Genomic DNA, 16662 nt, shown 5'->3' on the forward strand with positions numbered 1-16662 from the left:
AGGTGATGGCTGTCTGGGCATCTTGGGTGTCTGGATCTTCCCCTTCTAATTTAGTAGAATTACATTTTGACATTTCGTCGTCTAGTGTGCCGAGACACGTCAAATAACGAAAATGATTTATACCACACTAGACACGTCAAATAACGAAAATGATTTATACTTGATCGTCCATGTTCAGTATCGGGAGGCCAAAGTGGCTGAGTTCAAGTCCAGGCCTGCCCTATTACTTTACACTATTATCATCTTGTACTGAAAAAATGGCAATCCTCATAAAAATAATTGGGTGCCTCTATATGGGCCTCTTCTTTTTGTTCTTGGGGTTGCTCCTCTCTAGGCACTTCCATGGGCCTTAGCGTTGGCTTAGTCCGTCCTATTCAAGCCCAACAAGTTCCAGGGCCCCAATCTTTTGAGGGCAACAAGAGTGAGGCGGGCCGAAAGAGTAAAATGGAGGGGCGTCTAGTGGCATTCTTATTCGACTATTAATAAGATCTTTTCAAATGTAACATAGATTATATGATATTCAGCGTCTCCAGAGAGGGTTATTGTTCGTAGTAGTTTAAAGCAAACGAAATAAATTTCGACTTGACATGTCAGTATCACTAGTTAAAGTTACGGTCTTGTTTAGCAAGTTCAAAAATAAGGTCCGTGCAAGAGTTTGTTTCCATCTAAATGAACATGAAACTAATAATTTCAACAATTAAAGAGAAAGGAGCTCCAAAATAAGGTTTATGGATATCAAGTGACAGTGACTTCCATTTATCTCGACGTTGCACTAACTGTGTGCAAGCTCCTTTGAGTATGAAGTCGCCCTTCTGAGTGTCTCTCCAATTGCTAAACTCTCACATCCGTCGAAAGTTTAGTTTTTATCTGAGTTGCTATAATCTCTAATTTGAAATTCTTGAAGTGTATTAAGAATTTAGTTCTAAACCGAGTGGGTTAAATCAAAAGTTTTGGGACCTATATATGTGAAATTACTATAGTCATTTACAAATTCATCTAAGTTTCTGTCAAAATCGCCAAGACGGCAAGACCTATTTATTAGGAAAATGATGTTGAGATAGTATGAGCTTATAAAAAATGCCCACAGTTGTTATAAAAGGGGCAAAACTATATACTCCGGATATGTTCTTTTTTCTACACTAAAAGTTCATATTATTGTAAGAAATATGTATAAACTTATCCGCTTGCACATGAAGATATAGTTTTGATAGTAATATTTTAACCTTGTCAGGGCATCTTCCAGGTCCAGTCCTTATTAAATACTAAATATTTTTTATCGAAGACGTGCTGCCCAATATCTTAGTAACAAGCCTAAGTTGGATTTTATTGAATTGTCCTTATATTATACAAATATGTCTCTGGATTTTTATCCCCAAACTGACAATTTATGTTTGATCCGGAGTCCCATATATTAAACAAAATGAAAGAAGATCAAACAATTCAAGAGAAATTAGACCATAATCAAAATAAGGAAGATCTGCCTTTATGGTGGTATGGGTTTTGGATTAGGATCAATATCTTATCTATTGCTCCCTAAGAAATGATTATTAATTAATATTCAAAATATTTAGCCCATTAAAATAATCCTAATTTTTCAAGGTGGTTCTGAAGAAGAAACCCATTGATTACTCTGTTCCACTAGGTACATGTATACTGAATACATTACTTCAAACCAAAACAATGACCTACAATTGTTCAGACATGGACCCCTAGGTCATTATTAATGAGACATTGATAAGATTTTTTATTGTATATGAAAACAATGGGTTTGGTTTCTGGGAAATCCAATATAATATTATGTTCTCGAAGTTCGTTGAGAGGAAATGTAGGGCTAAACTCTCGTTTAACCCTTGAGATTTGACAGTTTCACTTTGTTCTCTGGTTGTGTTTGACGAGTTTTCATGTTAGCCCCCCTTTAACCTATGGGCCCATTATTGTAAGGCCCAAAATATGAGGGATAATAGAAAAGAGGCCCGATCTTAAATATTAATGAGAAAAAAACCCAATCTGTAAAATTACTTCCTTACCCATTGATAAACAAAATGTTACTCAAAAATCCTTCATCAAATTCCCGCCCAAATCAGAAGGGTTATAATTTTCAAAATCCTCTCTTTCTTACCAATAATAACACAAACCTTTCCATCTTTCATTCTCTCTCTCTACATTTCTCAAAAAACATTCACACATTTTCTCTCTCTACATTTCTCTAAAGAAGCTCAAACCTGTTTTTTTTTTCTCTCAATATTTGTAGCAAAAACTAGAGGAATCATGCATCTATTAGAAGCAGTTAGGGTTTCAGTTACAAAGCAACACTTGATGGGTCCAATCTTGAAAAAACTAGGGTTGTGTCTCTTCCTTGCTTCTACCATTTGGAAATGATCTTTAGGTGATCGATCGATGTGTTTATCTCAATCTCCATCTTCTTTAATCCTCATCTCCATCTTTCTTAATCTTCATCTTCTTCTTCTTCTTTAATCTTCATCATCATACAATCATAAGTTTTTTTCATAGTGTTTTAGAAAAAAAAAATTCAGATCTAGAGATTTTAATCTCCATTGATGAGGTATTTCTTGATGTTTCTTTATTTAATGATGTGCAATATTCTTATAAGATTTTTGAGTTTTACTTCTACGTTCTATAATTTCTTTAACAATGTGAAATCCATTATACAGTTTTTTGTTCTAAGAAACCAAAAAGTACAAAGTTAGATCTATTTTTCGGTTTCTCTCTCTAGAAATTACGTTTTAGCAGATGTTGATGTTTAACAGACAAATTTTCAGGTCTTTTAAGCATTTTAGAATATGTTGTTCGTTAAGGGGTTTTGTTTCAAACATTTAGGAGTTTGTTGATGATTTTTTGGGGTTTTACTTGGTAAAAAGCTATTGTTCTTCGCTAAGCATTTTAGGAGTTTCTTTGTAAACATTTACAATTATGTTGAAGACATTTGAGATTCTGTTTCAAACATTTAGGGTTTTGTTGTTGATTTTTGGGTGTTTTACTTGGTAAAAAAACTTTTGTTCTTCGTTAAGCATTTTAGGGGTTTTGGGAAAAATTTAAAGTTAAGTTGAAGACATTTTGGGTTATGTTTCAAACATTTAGGGGTTTGTTGATGATTTTTTTTGTTTTACTTGGTACAAAAGTGATTGTTCTTCGTTAAGCATTTTTTGTTGTTCAAAATACCGACACTTCTTCAATAATGAGAACACTTTCTCTTTTGTTAGAAGCATACTTATCAATTGTTTAATCTATATTTTAGCTCTTCATATTCGGGATTCATTCTGAATGAGAATGTCTTTGACATTTTTCGCTAATTCTAAACATTTTTAGAAATGCTGATAACGTTCGTTTTAATGTCTCGAGCATTTTCCAATATTCCTACTGCATATAATCATTTGTTCATTCCGCTTGCAGAATTTTCATCGATGGAACCGGATAGAGTACCTGTTACTTCTCAAAATAATGATAAGAAAAGCTAGTTTCTGAATCATGTCGAACCCAATTGTAATTGTCATTCTTCCGTATGTCTCCAACATGAATTAGATATTTGCATATGTTGCTTATTTGTCTTAGAAACTCTTCATTTTGTCTATGAATTTTATATATTGTTCCAAACATTCTAACTCATGTTGTATAGTGAATGGATCCTTACATGGCTAACTCTTATTTTGTAAATTTCTTATTCATCCAAAAGAGTGTCAAACAATGTAAAAAACGCACCTGAAGAATGTCCATAACATTATTGATTGTTTCTTCATATTTTGTTTAATTCTTGAGACAAACTGTTTATTGTCTCTGCATCTCATATATTTTGAAGAACAATTTTTTTGTTAACTTAATCATAAAATGTTATGAACATGTCCAACATTGTAGGTGACATTCTTGAAAATGTCCAGAATAAAATCGCAAATGTTTAAATCAGAACCCAATATGTTTTCAACATAACTTTAAATGTTTCACAAAAAAACTCCAAAATGTTAAACGAATGACAAAAGTTTTTTTACCAAGTAAAACCCTAAACAATCATCAACATTCCCCTGAATGTCTGAAACAGAACCCAAAATGTCTTCAACATATTTTTAAATGTTTTCAAAAACCCTCCAAAATGCTAAACTAAGAACAAAGACTTATTTACTCAGTAAAACACCCAAAATTCATCAACAAACCAATGAATGTCTGGGGCAAAACCCAAAATAACTACAACAAACCCGTAAATATTTGAAACAGAACCCAAAATGTCTTTAACATAACTATAAATGTTTTCAAAACCACCCAAAATGCTAAACGAAGACAAAAGTTTTTTTTACCAAGTAAAGCACTTAAAAATCATCAACATTTCCCTGAATGTCTGAAACTGAACACAAAATGTCGTCAACAAAACCATAAATGTTTGAAAAAGAACCCCAAATGTCTTCAACATAACATAAAATTTTTCCCAAAACTCCCAAAATGCTTAACGAAGAACAAAAGTTTTTTTACCAAGTAAAACACCCCAAAATCACCAAACAAAACCCTAAATGTTTGAAACAGAATCTCAAATGGCTTCAACATAACTGTAAATGTCTCCAAAAACCCCCAAAATGCTTGAAGAAGAACAATAATTTTTTTACCAAGTAAAACACCCAAAAATCATCAACAAACTCCTAAATGTTTGAAACAAAACCCAAAATTTCTTCAACATAACTTTAAATTTTTCCCAAAATCCCCAACATGCTTAAAGGAAAACAAAAGTTTTCTTTTACCAAGTACAACACCCCAAAATCACCAACAAAACCCTAAATGTTTGAAACAGAATCTCAAATGTCTTCAACATAACTGTAAATGTCTCCAAAACTCCAAAAATGCTTAACGAAGAACAATAGTTTTTTTTACCAAGTAAAACTCCCGAAAATCATCAACAAACCCCTAAATGTTTGAAATAGAACCCAAAATGTCTTCAACATAACTTTAAATTTTTCCCAAAACCCCCAAAATGCTTAACGAATAACAAAAACTTTTTTACCAAGTAAAACACCTAAAAATCATCAACAATACCCTAAATGTTTGAAACAAAATCTCAAATGTCATCAACATAACTGTAAATGTCTCCAACAACCAAAATACTTAACGAAGAACAATACCTTTTAAATGCTTAAAACACCAGTCCATTTGTTTGTTAAAAATGAAAATATGCTAAAAATTGTAATTTATAGAGAGAGAAACTTAAAAACGGATCTAAACTTGTACTTTTGTTTTCTTAGAACAAATATATTGATTGATGTTTTAAACATTTTAAATTTGTTTTATTTATATTTATAGATGTTACCACCAAAATCCAGATTTTGTGCCTTAAAAAAATTGATTGATGTTTTAAACATTTTAAATTTGTTTTAGAAACAATGTTCATGCAACGAGCAAACTCGAAAATGTTTGATTTATTTAGTCAGTTTTATCGACATTTCCGATTTTGTTCGAAGATAACATCTATTTTTTTGCAAGCAAAAAAAAGAAAATAAAACAGAACACTATTATCGAACAAATCATATTGACAAATACAACACATCAAAATACTTCTGACACATCTCAGTTTGTTCAAAGCGAAAACAAATTTGCTCTTGTTTTTTCAGTTTTGCAATAAACAAAAGAAGCTTATTGCAAAAGCATCTGCAAATTTCCTCACAACAAAATCCAACCTATATAAACATGTAGTTACAGCAGAAATCCCACTCTGAGAATCCAAAACATTTTGAGTTTTGTTGACACGAAAACAATTATTTTCATTAATTTTCCAATCTTCGTTAAAGTTGTCAATTCTGCCCGTTTTCTTTGTGCAAGTTTCTTCTAGCCCGACTTTAAGGTACATTTAATCTGGACAACTTTTTTATCCCAAGGATTTTTTCCTCTCTCCTTCAACCACCTATGTTTCCTTCTCATTTTTCCCTTTTCTTTCCGCTTTATGGCAGCAAATGGTTCCTTGCATAGGACAATTATAACATTGTTATCAGCTTCAGAAATTTTCCGAAAACATATAGCATGCAAACTTGGACACAAACATAAATGTTGTCAACATTTCACAATTTGATTATTATTCTGAAAACGCACAGTAACATTTTTAAATATGTCCCAAACAAATAAAAACTATCAGAGAGCAACTTAATAAAAGAAACCAAACCCTTGGTATAACTAAAACATATTTGAAATTGTTTGGAACATTAATGTACTTGCAGAGAGAAGGATGACAAATGAAGTAATTAAATCTTTATTGCTAATAATAGTTTCGTGCTCAAAGCATAATGGCAAAAACATAAACATCTAAGAAGATGTTGATAGCAAGTTAGGAATTGCAAACATCAACCAAGGAACTGCAACCAAAAAATCATCATTGCCGAAAATATTTATACAAGTTAAAAAACACAATCACTAAGTGAATATGTAGAAAAAAAACATAGGAGAGAGAAACATGTACGGAAGATCAAAATGTGAACGAGTTTTTTTGGAGCAAGCATTTTCGAGTTTGGTCCCTGAATCAACATTGTTTCTACAACAAATTTAAAATGCTTAAAACACCAATCAATTTTTGTAAGACACAAAATCTGGATTTTGATGGTAACAACTATAAAAATACAGAAAACATTTTTCAGTTTGCTCGTTGTATTAACATCGTGCTAACAGCATATTCTAAAATGCTTACAATACTTGTCAATTTGTCTGTTAAACATCAATATCTACTAAAGCGTAATTTCTAGAGAGAGAAATCGAAAAATAGATCTAAGTTTGTACTTTTTCAGTTCTTAAACAAAAAACTATGTAAAAGTTTTATCAAAACGAAATTTCAGAGAGAGAAAGTGTAAAGGAAGGAAGGTGCAATGAAGATGATAGTATGAAAGAAATATTATAATGAAGATGAATCTAGAAAGAAAAAGTTTAAAGAAAATTTGATGAAGATGAGAGATGAAGAAAGAAACCAAATAAACCAAAAAAATGATGAAGATGAGAGAGAAAGCAAGCAATGAAGATGAATCTAGAAAGAGAAAGTTTAAAGAAAATATGATGAAGATGAGAGATGAAGAAAGCAACCAAATAAACCAAAGAAAAAATGATGAAGATGAGAGAGAAAGAAATTAAACAAATGGAAGAGATATTACCGGTGGATGGAAGGGTGAGATTTCCAGAGGAATAGTTTCGGCTCCTGTTATGAAATCTCGAGAGAGAGAGAGAGGGAGAAAGAGAGGAGAGAAGAGAGAGGAAAAATATGGAAGGAAATCTGGTGTAGAGGGAAAGAAATATTATATTGAAATTTTGAGGGAAACCTTTATATATAAAGGGTAGAGATGGGATTATCTAAAGTAGTGGGTTCCTAGAGATGGGAAACAGTACATGGGGATCCGAAATTGGGTTTGATATTGATTATTTTTATGAAAATGTGTTTTCAAAGAAATATTAATGTATGGTGGGCCTAATCTAGTATTTGACCCCATTTTTTGGGCTTTTAAATAAAAAATTCTTAACCTATTATGTGAGAAAAAGTTAGTCTAATTTTTGTAGTTCTTATGAGGTTCTTCTTATAAATCTAATAAATAAAAGAGCCTAAAATCTGGGACCTTATTTTATTACCTTATCTTCATTGAAATCTGCACACCGACTCTGGCGTAAATTATTAGACTAACTATTCGTTAAAATAATACATAACATGTCGCTTAAAACATAAACTCCAAAACTGAAAACTACAATCATGTGTTATGATCACATTAACTTCATATGGTAATCAACTTCCAAAATATTTTAATATCTTGATAGCACCTCTTTTGCCATTGCGCTTATTCTTCACACCAAAGTTAGCCACATACAGAGTATACTATTTTGTTAAAAGTGACCTTCCAATGTACATAGATGAGTCAAGTCGTGCTTCAAGATGAATACTATCATTACTAAAAGCTTTAATGGGCTCTCATGGATGAGACTGGAGAGTATTAAAAAAAATGATATTTCATTTCATGTCATCAATTTTAAATTGTTTTGTGGGACTCTATTCATGTGATGTGAAATGATTGAATTTTGTAAACCTAACTCTTATCTTCCTAGTATTTTAATGAAATTTGATTGTGAAAAAAGTAAAAGTTCCATAAGATTGTGTTGGTTTTTTTTTTTTGTTGAAGGGATAAGATTGTGTTGGTTGTTTTTTTTATTGAAAAACCCAAAAAATGGGCTCAAATACAAAACCAGGCCCACTATGTATTAATATTAGTTGAAAAACCCATTTTTTTAAAATAAACAAAGATCAAACCCTTTTCCTGATCCCAATGCTCATTTACTCATCTCTAAGTAGTCATATTTTCAGATAATACCTCTTTTGCCCTTTATATATTAAGGATTTTTTTCCCTCTCAAACTTCCTGTATATATTTAGTTTCCCTCTCTACAAAACTATTTTCCTTCCATCTTCTCTCTCTCTCTCATATTTGGCAGCGAAATATCACACACAAATCATAACCGGACTGAGCATCCCGATCATTTCGCCGGCAATCTCTCTCCTTAAATCTCTCCCCTTCCATCTACAGGTACTTTATCTTCACAGAAAAGTATTTCTTGATCTTCATCTTTCTTCCATCTTTTCTATCTCTAGATTCATCTTCATTTCACTTTATTTTCATACTAACCATTTTTATCTATTTCTTTTCATCTTTATCACCAACACCATGTTTTGTTCATCTTCATTTAAGCATCTTCATTGCACCTTCATTTCATGCTAACAATCTCTATCTATTTTTGTTCATCTTTATCATCAACACCATGTTTTGTTCATCTTCATTTAAGCATATGATTTGTTCTTCAAACTTAAGCATATGATTTGTTCTTCAATGTTTGATATCTTTTTAGATCTATTCTTTTAACTTTAATATGATATTTTTGTTCTAAGAAAACAAAAGTACAATTTTAGATCTGTTTTTAAGTTTCTCTCTCTAGATATTACGTTTTTAACATATTTTGATTTTTAACAACCAAATTGGTTGTTGTTTTAAGCATTTTAAAATATGTTTTTAGTTCGATTTTAATACATCGAGCAAATTTACAAATGTTTTATTCATTTTTATAGATGTTACCACCAGAACTCAGATTTGTCCCTTCCACAAATTGATTGGTGTTTTAAGCAATTTAAATTTGTTGTAGAAACAATGTTGATGCAACTAGCAAACTAGAAAATATTTTATATATTTCGTCATTTTTAAGAACTGAAAAAGTACAAACTTAGATCTATTTTTCGGTTTCTCTCTCTAGAAATTACGTTTTAGTAGATATTGATGTTTAACAGACAAATTGACAAGTATTGTAAGCATTTTAGAATATGTTGTTAGCACAATGTTAATACAACGAGCAAACTGAAAAATGTTTTCAGTATTGTTATAGTTGTTACCATCAAAATCCAGATTTTGTGTCTTACAAAAATTGTTGGTGTTTTAAGCATTTTAAATTTGTTGTAGAAACAATGTTGATTCAGGGGCCAAACTCGAAAATGTTTGCTCCAAATATTCACTTAGTGATTGTGTTTTTTAACTTAATAATATTTTCGGCAATGATGATTTTTCGGTTGCAGTTCCTTGGTTGATGTTTGCAATTCCTAACTTGCTATCAACATCTTCTTAGATGTTTATGTTTTTGCAATAATGCTTTGAGCACGAAACTATTATTAGCAATAAAGATTTAATTACTTCATTTGTCATCCTTCTCTCTGCAAGTACATTAATGTTCCAAACAATTTCAAATATGTTTTAGTTATACCAAGGGTTTGGTTTCTTTTATTAAGTTGCTCTCTGATAGTTTTTATTTGTTTGAGACATATTTTAAAATGTTACTGTACATTTTCAGAATAATAATCAAATTGTGAAATGTTGACAACATTTATGTTTGTGTCCAAGTTTGCATGCTATATGTTTTTGGAAAATTTCTGAAGCTGATAACAATGTTATAATTGTCCTATGCAAGGAACCATTTGCTGCCGTAAAGCGGAAAGAAAAGGGAGAAATGAGAAGGAAACAGAGGTGGTTGAAGGAGAGAGGAAAAACATCCTTGGGATAAAAAAGTTGTCCAGATTAAATGTACCTTAAAGTCGGGCTAGAAGAAACTTGCACAAAGAAAACGGGCAGAATTGACAACTTTAACGAAGATTGGAAAATTAATGAAAATAATTGTTTTCGTGTCAACAAAACTCAAAATGTTTTGGATTCTTAGAGTGGGATTTCCGCTGTAACTACATGTTTATATAGGTTGGATTTTGTTGTGAGGAAATTTGCAGATGCTTTTGCAATAAGCTTCTTTTGTTTATTGCAAAACCGAAAAAACAAGAGCAAATTTGTTTTCGCTTTGAACAAACTAAGATGTGTCAGAAGTATTTTGATGTGTTGTATTTGTCAATATGATTTGTTCGCTAATAGTGTTCTGTTTTATTTTCTTTTTTTTGTTTGCAAAAAATGGATGTTATCTTCGAACAAAATCGGGAATGTAGATAAAACTGACTAAATAAATCAAACATTTTCGAGTTTGCTCGTTGCATGAACATTGTTTCTAAAACAAATTTAAAATGTTTAAAACATCAATTAATTTTTTTTAAGGCACAAAATCTGGATTTTGGTGGTAACATCAATCAAGTTATGTTGAAGACATTTGGGGTTCTTTTTCAAACATTTATGGTTTTGTTGACGACATTTTGTGTTCAGTTTCAGACATTCAGGCAAATGTTGATGATTTTTAAGTGCTTTACTTGGTAAAAAAAACTTTTGTCTTCGTTTAGCATTTTGGGTGGTTTTGAAAACATTTATAGTTATGTTAAAGACATTTTGGGTTCTGTTTCAAATATTTACTGGTTTGTTGTAGTTATTTTGGGTTTTGTCCCAGACATTCATTGATTTGTTGATGAATTTTGGGTGTTTTAAAGTCTTTGTTCTTAGTTTAGCATTTTGGAGAGTTTTTGAAAACATTTAAAAATATGTTGAAGACATTTTTGGTTTTGTTTCAGACATTCAGGGGAATGTTGATGATTGTTTAGGGTTTTACTTGGTAAAAAAACTTTTGTCATTCGTTTAACATTTTGGGGTTTTTTTTGAAACATTTAAAGTTATGTTGAAAACATATTGGGTTATGATTTAAACATTTGCGGTTTTATTCTTGACATTTTCAAGAATGTCACCTACAATGTTGGACATGTTCATAACATTTTATGATTAAGTTAACAAAAAATTTGTTCTTCAAAATATATGAGATGCAGAGACAATAAACAGTTTGTCTCAAGAACTAAACAAAATATGAAGAAACAATCAATAATGTTATGGACATTCTTCAGGTGCGTTTTTTACATTGTTTGACACTCTTTTGGATGAATAAGAAATTTACAAAATAAGAGTTAGCCATGTAAGGATCCATTCACTATACAACATGAGTTAGAATGTTTGGAACAATATATAAAATTCATAGACAAAAAGAAGAGTTTCTAAGACAAATAAGCAACATATTTGCAAATATCTAATTCATGTTGGAGACATACGGAAGAATGACAATTACAATTGGGTTCGACATGATTCACAAACTAGCTTTTCTTATCATTATTTGAGAAGTAACAGGTACTCTATCCGGTTTCATAGATGAAAATTCTGCAAGCGGAATGAACAAATGATTATATGCAGTAGGAATATTGGAAAATGCTCGAGACATTAAAACGAACGTTATCAACATTTCTAAAAATGTTTAGCATTAGCGAAAAATGTCAAAGACATTCTCATTCAGAATGAATCCCGAATATGAAGAGCAAAAATATAGATTAAACAATTGATAAGTATGCTTTTAACAAAAGAGAAAGTGTTCTCATTATTGAAGAAGTGTCGGTATTTTGAACAACAAAAAATGCTTAACGAAGAACAATCACTTTTGTACCAAGTAAAAAAAAAATATCATCAACAAACCCCTAAATGTTTGAAACATAACCCAAAATGTCTTCAGCTTAACTTTAAATTTTTCCCAAAACCCCTAAAATGCTTAACGAAGAACAAAAGCTTTTTTACCAAGTAAAACACCCAAAAATCAACAACAAAACCCTAAATGTTTGAAACAGAATCCCAAATGTCTTCAACATAACTGTAAATGTCTCCAAAAAAACTCCTAAAATGCTTAGCGAAGAACAATAGCTTTTTACCAAGTAAAACCCCAAAAAATCATCAACAAACTCCTAAATGTTTGAAACAAAACCCCTTAACGAACATCATATTCTAAAATGCTTAAAACACCTGAAAATAGATCTAACTTTGTACTTTTTGGGTTTTGTCCCAGACATTCATGGGTTTGTTGATGAATTTCGAGTGTTTTACTGAGTAAATAAGTATTTGTTCTTGGTTTAGCATTTTGGGGGGTTTTTGGAAACATTTTCAAATATGTTGAAGACATTTTGGGTTATGTTTCAGCCATTCACGGGAATGTTGATGATTGTTTAGGGTTTTACTTGGTAAAAAAACCTTTTTTTATTCGTTTAACATTTTGGGGGTTTTTTGAAACATTTAAAGTTATGTTGCAAACATGTTGGGTTCTAATCTAAACATTTGCGATTTTGTTCCGGACATTTTGAAGAATGTCAACTACAATGTTGGAAACAGACCCCCTTAACGAACAACATATTTTAACATGCTTAAAACACCTGACAATTTGTCTGTTAAACATCAACATCTGCTTAAACGTAATTTCTAGAGAGAGAAACCGAAAAATAGATCTAACTTTGTACTTTTTAGTTTCTTAGAACAAAAATCTGTATAATGGATTTTACCTTGTTAAAGAAATTAGAGAATGTAGAAGTAAAACTCAAAAATCTTATAAGAAGATTGAACATCATTAAATAAAACTTATGATTGTATGATGATGAAGATTAAAGAAGAAGAAGAAGATGAAACATTAAAGAAGATGAAACATTAAAGAAGATGAAGATGAAATCATACCGGTAGTTCAATGGTCGGACTTCGTTTCCGAAGAAACTAATTTCATGTCCGATCACCCAATTCCGGTGAAGGTAGAGAGAGAAAACGATTATGGTCTTTAGCTTCTGGGAAAGTAAAAAAGAATGAAAAAATAAAAAGTAAAAAATCTTGGTTTTTGTAATAAGAAGACTGACCAAATTAATTTGGATGGGAAAGTGGGTGGGATTTTATGGGCATGATTTTGTGTAATAAAGGGTATAGTGGTACTTGTACATAGTGGGTTTTTTTCTCATTAATATTTAAGATTGGGCCTCTTTCTTGTTATTCCTCATATTTTGGGCCTTAGAATAACGGGCCCTTGTTGCTCCAAGTCCAAAATTGGACCCCAACCTACTTGAAGGTTTCTGCTTTAGAATTCTTTAGACCTGTGCGGTTTCAATAAATAGAACTAAAACTAGTCAACTAGAATATTAACAAGGTTCGTGATAAACTGAGTGGGTAAGAATTTTTTTTGTTGAAAATTAGTATACGCAATAAAGGCCAAAAGTTCCAATACATAATTCACAAGGTAAACACTAGAATTCTCATCAAAAAAAAAAAGGTAAACAGTAGAAAGTAATATTTTACATAAAAAAAAATGAGTGAAAAACCCAAAAATCTAGACCCTAATAAGAAAAAAAACCATTCCAAAATAATAATGTCAAAAAAACCCATTTTTTGAACATTTTTCAAAATGTTCACAACATGGCCGCGGCTTTGGGGAATAAACAAAAGTCTCTGGGGAATAAAGATTATGGTAAAAAAAGAATTGACTTCGTGGACATCTTTATTTTTTGTCCGAAAATTTGATTTTTTGTTTTGTGGTCCCTAATCTTCATCTCCACATCTTTCTCTCTCTCATACTCTATCTCTCTCTCTCTTCCTGCTGCTCACTCTTTCTCTCTCTAATTTTTTTTTCCTGAGAAACCCTAATCTGCCATTGTTCTCTCTCTCATAGAAATCGTAATTTATCTCTCTTAAAGCTAATTTAATCAATACCCAAAGACTAAAAACACTCAAGATCTTCAGATTTGCAATAATGTTGTTTTCGATGATGAAGATACAGAAGAACCCGCCTCCATTAATGTTCATTCTAAGAGCTCTGTGAAACCCACATTACTAAATCAAACCAAAACCCTAAATTTAGATTCTTGCAAAGAAAACAAATCAAGAAAAGACCAATCATTCAGTAAAACTTCATATCAAGCATAAATGAATCAACCCATGGACTCAATAATAAGAAATTCCAAACCCCAAAAAACGCAGTAGTAAACAGAGCAGAAGAAGAAAGATAGAGAGAGATGGGTATTGGGTAATAGAAAAGAAGAGAGAACTAGAATAGGTGAAGAACAACAAACATGCCATGGTGAACAGTGGAGTAAGAGCATTTGCCAATGATGGAGCTATGGAGACATGGTTTAGGTTTATCAGCAAGCTTTGATCCATCATCTTTGTAATTGATTCTTTCCCATTTATGTTTTCACCGCCTTCTTCTTCTTCGTTAGGATTGATACAATTAGAAGATTCTTTATAAACAGATATTTTCTCCGCCGTTCTTAAATCTTGATGCTTTATTGCAATAACCAGAAGGAGCAACAAAAGTAGCGTCTTAAAGAGAGAGAGAATGGGAGTAGCGGGTTTTTGCAGGCATTTAAATTTAAATGAAAGAGAGAGAGAGAGGGTGGATTAGGGTTTCTCTGGTGCAGATTGTGTTGCCCTAGATACCCAGATGACTGACAATGATAATAAGGTAGAATGTCTTTTGTCATGATAGCTAACCAGGTAATTTATGTGGCTTGATTTCTTGAAGAACAATTCATAGGTCAAAAATAAATCTATTACTAAACTCATTCTATTTGATACTATAAAGATGATTTCTTTTATTCTAATTATGGAGAATTTGTATATTAGATTTAACATAACCAGTTTTGTGTTGGCCGGAATGGTGTTGGTGGGAAGTTGTGGTGGTGAAGATGATAAGGAAGATGAAGATTAGGGGGCAATGTTTGATCAAGTGAGATTTTGGACTAAAATAAAATATTCCCCCGAGAATAAACAAAAAAACATACACTCCCTAGAGAATTTATTCCCCGGAGATTATTTTTTATTCCCCAAAGCCGCGGCCTCACAACATATGTAATTATGTTGTTAACAAGACAACATATTTTTTTTCATAATTTCATTTTTACCCTTATATGTTGACAACATATATCATTGTGTTGTTATAAAATGTTGACAATATCTATAATAATGTTGTTATAAAATGTTGGCGTCATATATAATTATGTTCTTAACAACATATATAATGTATTAGTCAAAATATTATTTGTTCGTTAACGGATTTGTTAAATACAAAGGATAATATGCATAACATTTTAATTTTTGTAAAGGACAAATAAAAAAATGCTTTAGTCTTTATATTTATGTCGAAAGCAAAACAAAAAATGTCGAAACCATTTATTTTTTCACAAGACAAATCGAAAAATGTTGTAGCAAAAATGTTTGTGTTAGTTTGTCTATGTAAAATGCAAAAGAAAAAAATGCGAAATATTTTGGCAAAACAATGTCTAAGCAAGAACGAATTTGTTCAAAAATTTACAAGTTGTTGAGACAAACTAAGATTTGTTCAGAAATTTACAAAATTGTCGAGAGCAAACCAAGAATTGTTCAGAAATGTTCAAAATTGTTTTTTGACGTTGATTTGGGCGGAAAATTTCATTTTGGAGGGTAAAATTGTATTTTTACCTACTAGGTTTTTTCCTCATTATTATTTAGTATTGGGTCTGATTCTCTTTAATTTCCCCATTTTGGGCGGAAATGGAACATATCATACTTGTAATTGTACTAGATTGATTAGAAATGTTGATGGATGATTTTGTTTTTAAGCATGTAATTGTTTAAGCTTGAGTCTTTTTTGGTAGGGTTATTGAGATGGGTGAAGGACGAGAAATAACCAAATAGAATCTCATCTAGATGGATCTCTTGCCTGATGTCAATCCAAATTGAATAGAATCTTCTTTGTCTGGGATGTATTTTCAACTCTTACATAAGGTCATAAGGAAGATCAACTTTTTAAGATTGCCCAAGGGAGATATTTGCAAAATACTGTCAAGGAGAGGGTGTTTTCGTCTTTAAGATCTACAAGTAGCTTCAAATGCCAAAACGAATGAAACAAGTGAGAAGCTTTTGAAAGATATTAACCATAAGTTTCTCAAAAGGAGAATGTGAGACGTCGTGAGAACTAATCAAACGGCAGATTATTTGTTATTTTATATAAATCCTATCTAGTTGTGGATAGAATTGTAAAAACAGATATTTGTCGATCATGATAATTATTTTAGTTAAATTTGTATGCAAAAAGTAAAATTAAATAGTGTCAACCGAAAACTAATTTATCTTACGAAAGAACATATTCACATATATAATCTTGGTTAAGAGCTTGTGTAGTGAATTGCCCAAAATATGAGGAATAACAAGAAAGAGGCCCAATCTTAAATATTAATGAGAAAAAAACCCACTATGTACAAGTACCACTATACCCTTTATTACACAAAATCATGCCCATAAAATCCCACCCACTTTCCCATCCAAATTAATTTGGTCAGTCTTCTTATTACAAAAACCAAGATTTTTTACTTTTTATTTTTTCATTCTTTTTTACTTTCCCAGAAGCTAAAGACCATAATCGTTTTCTCTCT

The sequence above is a fragment of the Eschscholzia californica genome, unplaced genomic scaffold, assembly GCF_041429995.1.
Source record: "Eschscholzia californica isolate CP2 unplaced genomic scaffold, dmEscCali1.0.p SCAF_3, whole genome shotgun sequence".
NCBI classification, from domain to species: Eukaryota; Viridiplantae; Streptophyta; class Magnoliopsida; order Ranunculales; family Papaveraceae; genus Eschscholzia; species Eschscholzia californica.